The sequence below is a fragment of the Rhineura floridana genome, chromosome 3 (genome assembly GCF_030035675.1).
Source record: "Rhineura floridana isolate rRhiFlo1 chromosome 3, rRhiFlo1.hap2, whole genome shotgun sequence".
Classification (NCBI taxonomy): Eukaryota; Metazoa; Chordata; class Lepidosauria; order Squamata; family Rhineuridae; genus Rhineura; species Rhineura floridana.
Window position 1 is genome coordinate 208,944,637 of NC_084482.1, and position 5,243 is coordinate 208,949,879.

Sequence of the window (5,243 nt, forward strand, 5' to 3'; positions counted from 1 at the left end):
CAGGCACAGACAAGCTTTTAACTATTGGGGTGGCCAAATTCCTCCACGCAGCCCAACTTATACGTAAAAACCAAGCCCCATAAGTTCAGGTTGGCGCCCCCATTTTTATTTTTATTCTTATTTTTATTTCTGTATCTTGATTGACATTGTTTATTTTAATTTTGTATTGTATACCGGGTCTGTGACTGTACAATAATAAATGAATGAATGAATGAGTCTTCCTGATAACTGACGAAGAAGCAAAGGTACTGTTCCAGGGTTGCATTAACCTTCTCTATCTGTCCATCCATCTGAGGATGGTGTGCAGGAGACAGTTTTACCTCAGTCTGTATCAGCTGCAACAGTCTGCCAAAAATGGGCAGTGAACTGGGGAGGGGGCGGCCCAAGACCAGACTATTTGAGATACCATGCGCCTGGAAAATCTGTTTGATGAACGGTTGAGCAGACTCTTTTGCAGATATTAACCCGGCACACGGGATGAGATGGGGTTTTACTGAAGGCATCAGCTACCGCCAGAGTGATAGTATTTCCTTGGGAGGAGGCTAAACCCATGATAAAGTCCAGTGTCACCATTCTACAAGGCCCTTCGCGTGTGGATAGAGGATCCCACAGCCGAGCTGGTCGCCCAGGAGCATGCTTGCCCTCATGCACATTGGACAAGATTGTACATATTTTACATTGTCATGCTTTACTCTGGGCCTGCCCAAATTCTTGTGGGACCACCTGAAGTCTTAAACACCCCAAAGTGCCCCGCAGTTGAAGTGTAGCACTACCGCAGGACCTTGGCCCAAAACTCTCCAGGGAGCACATACAATGCCTCGTAGTGATAGAGCAACCCCCCCTTTGGGAGAAGCCCAGAGCTTGGTCCTGGGAGGGCTCTTGTAGATCCCACACTCATTCTTGAACAAACGGATCTTGTTCCTGAGTGGTGCGCAGCTCTTTGGTCCAGGGGTCTAGGCAGGCACCCGCCATAATCTTGTCTAAGGGGAAGATGTGACGTAGAGGTGGGTCTGGCTGAGGTTCATTGTACTCTGGCACCAGTTCCAGTTCTAGGCCCTATCATTTGGACTGGCCTCAGCCCCATGGGTATTCACCAAGATGTTGATTGCTCCCTTGGCCTTCCTCAGGACCAAGGGGGTTATGGTATACCTGTATTTGGAGGATCGGATTATATGGGCTCAGACCTTTGACAGCTGTCTCTGTTTCACAGAACTGACCATCAGTGCCCTACAGGAGCATGGGTTGACAGACAACTTCAGGGTTGTGCCACTTGAGAGTGGTCCTTCACACAGGAGAGAGCAAAGTGACTATCTGTGGAACATCAGGTCACAGTGAGGAATTTGTCAGGGAAGCTCGCATCTCAACACAAGTCTTGTCTCCAACAACAGGCCAGCGTCCTCAGCTTGATGATATCCTGCATAGACTCAGTCCCTTGGGCCAGACTCCACTCCAGACCTCTCCTGAGGTTTTAGTTTGAAATCACAAACAAAATCGACCTGGAGATCCCAGTTACCTCAGAGTAAGAGAGACTCTCACTTGGTGGAGAGACCCAAGGAACCTGAATGGGGGGGGCTGTATAGGGCCCCAGTCAGATCAGCATCACAATGAATGCCAGCCTCAGTGGCTTGGGGGCCATAGAGCCAACTCCCACCTCTAAACAGGGACAGTGGTCCCCAGAGGAGAAGTCCATCAACTACTTTGAGCTCAGAGCCATCCAACTGGCACTTCTGGCATTTGCACCCTCCATCCAGTTGTCATATCCTGATTCAGACCAACAATTCCACTACCAAATCATTAATCAATCGTCAGAGAAGCACTCATTTGGACTCACTCCTAGGAGAGGCCCTTGCACTGTTCAAGTGGGTGGAAGTCCACCTACTGTCCATCAAAGCAGAACATATGAAGTGGCCCTGAACTGTCAGGCAGACTGGCTGAGCATAGAGAGCTGATGACTGGCCATGCAGACAGGAGCTGATGGGAGTTGGGAGACCAACAACATCTGAAGCCAACATGGATTTATGAAGAACAAATCCTGCCAAACTAATCTTATCTCATTTTTTGATCAGGTAACCTCCCTTGTAGACTATGGGAATGCTGTGGGCATAATATATCTCAACTTCAGCAAAGCTTTTAACAAAGTGTCCCATGATATTCTGATTAGCAAGCTAGCTAAATGTGGGCTGGATGGAATAACAATCTCGTACTCAAAGAGTGCTTATCAATGGTTCCTTCTCAAACTGGGTGGAAGTAACAAGTGCGGTACCACAGGGCTCGGTCGTGGGCTCAGTGCTCTTCAACGTTTTTATTAACAACTTGGATGAGGAGGTACAGAGCACGCTTATCAAATTTTTGGATGATACCAACCTGGGGGGCACAACTAAAGACAGAAACAAAATTCAGAGAGACCTTGATAGGCTGGAGCATTGGGCTGAAAACAACAGAATGAAATTCAACAGGGATAAATGCAAAGTTCTACACTTAGGAAAAAGAAACCAAATGCACAGTTATAAGATGGGGGATACTTGGCTCAGTAATATGACATGTGAGAAGGATCTTGGAATTGTTGTTGATCACAAGCTGAATATGAGCCTACATTGTGATGTGGCTGCAAAAAAGGCAAGTGCTATTTTAGGTTGCATTAACAGAACCTATGTCCTCACTGTGGGAGGCTGTGTGGATCCAGAATTGGCCTCCACAGTCACTTACGGACCCACTGTTAAAGACCTTACCCTGAAAGACAATCTTACTCAGCCATGAGTGATAGCCAATGAATGAATGAGTTTCCAAATCGCGTGAAATATTAGTTGCCCTCTATTCAGCACTGGTTAGGCCTCATCTTGAGTACTGTGTCCAGTTCTGTTCTCTGCACTTCAAGAAGGATGCAGACAAACTGGAAAAGGTTCAGAGAAGGGCAACAAGGATGATCAGGGGACTGGAAACAAAGCCCTATGAGGAGAGACTGAAAGAACTGGGCACGTTTAGCCTGGAGAAGCTTGAGAGGAGATATGATAGCACTCTTCAAGTACATGAAAGGTTGTCACACAGTGGACAGCCGGGATCTCTTCTCAATCGTCCCAGAGCGCAGGACACAGAATAATGGGCTTAAGTTGCAGAAAGCCAGATTTCAACTGGACATCAGGAAAAATTTCCTGTTAGAGCCATATGACAATGGAACCAATTACCTAGAGAGGTAGTGGGCTCTCCAATATAGGCCCCTTCCAACTCTACTATTCTATGAAGGGACACAAGTTCCAAATTAGGTGGGGAAGAAAGCCATAAAGCTGTGGCACTTACATTGACTAGGCCAGCCTTTCCCAACTAGTGGGCCACCAGATGTTGTTGGACCACAACTCCCATCAGCCTCAGCCAGCATTGCCAATGGTCAGGAAAGATAGGAATTGTGGTCCAACAACATCTGGTGGCCCACTAGTTGGGAAAGGCTGGACTAGGCCCTGCTCCTCACTTCCCAGCTCTGACAGTTGCAGGATCACCTTCCATGTTTTTGTGTGGAGACAGGTTATCCCAACAGCTCCTATCCTCTGGGAGTCCTTTCATCAGTGAAGAGGGGCAATCTGAAAGGCTATACTCATTTGATTTAGAAAGATTTATTTTAAATACATTAGCAGAATCCCAGCAAATGCATTTCAATCTATAAAAGAGAGGAGCATGGCAATATCAAAGAGAAAACCACAGCAAATGATTGAATCCTGGTGAAGGGAGAAATAAGAATGAGTATATGCACATAATTATTAGCGGAAAACCAAAAGCAGAAGTGGTCCCTGAACTGTCAGACAGACTGGCTGAGCAGAGAGAGCTTGGATCTGGGAGGATTAAGGTGACAAAACTCAGTTTTCCAGGAGATAACCACTTTGACGCCCTGATAGTGGACCTGTTTGCCTCTTTCTCAAATTGCAAACTTCCCTGCTTCAGAGCGAGATATGAGAGGGGGAAGACCAAGCTAGTGGACTCGCTGATTTTGGACTGGCCGAAGGGCCTGCTCTATGCCTTTCCACCCATTCCACTTCTTCTGAGAGTGCTCAGGAAGATCAGGGGACAGAGGGCAGAGATCACCCAAGTGGCTCCAAAATGGCCCAGGCACCCTTGGTTTGCAGACCTGGTATCCCTCTCAGCAGACGACTCCCTGTCCCTTCCACCTTGTGCAGACCTCCTTCACCAGGGGCCCATTCTGCACCCAAACCCAGATTTCCTGAACCTAGTTGCCTGAAGGTTGAGCGGAGCCTCCTGACCAGCCAGGGCTGCTCAGATGGGATGGTAGATACCTTACTGGCCTCCAGGAGGTAGTCTTACCAACAGAACTGTGTGGCACGCATTCCTAATATAGTGCCAGCGCATCCAGAGGAACCCAGAGAATGCAGGAGCCACAGTAATGCTAGACTTTCTCCAGGAGGGTCAAGGGTTGGGCTTGAGACCCAATATAGTTACCTCTCCTCAAGGGGCACCCTCACATCCAAAGGTTTCTCAGAGCTGTCTCCTAAACTAATCCTCCCCCAGCTCACAGGGTTCCTACCTGGGACCTGAATTTAATTCTGAGGGCGCTGGCCTATTCTTTTTCCACCAGTTGTTGCTGAAGGAATGTTTACAGTAATTTTGGAAAAATGTTTTTGCAGACAACTGCTCAGAGCTTGGAAAAGTTACTTTTTTTGAACTACAACTCCCATCAACCCAGTCCAGTGGCCATGCTGGCTGGGGCTGATGGGAGCTGTAGTTCAAAAAAGTAACTTTTCCAAGCTCTGCGAACTGCTCCTATGCAAAACAGCTGCATGAAAAATAAAATTTGCGCTTTCCAGGTACAGGAAGCAGGAAAGGAAAAGGGAAGGAAGTAGCAGCTTTTCGTGTGAGTGACCTCATAACTTAGCTTTAAAATTTTGAATGCTCTTTTGTGCCAATCTGGTACATCAAAAAGTGCATGGAGGGTGGGAAAAGTACAAACTGAGGGCAGGGGACAACAACACACAACACAAATTCATCTCATAAAGCACAACTCACTTGTGTGAATGGAAAACATTGAGACAGATTTAGGAGACATAAAATTGAAAGCACTCGTATGTGGATGAAGGAACACAAACACACATGCAGAAACAGTGACCCACCTACACATTAACACCCCAGTGAGGATATCAAAAAGTGAATGGAGGGTAGGAGAAGTACAAATTGAGGTCAGGGGACAGTCTGGAACATTTATGCACCTTCAAAAACTCTCAAGGTTTCTGTTTTTGACTAGG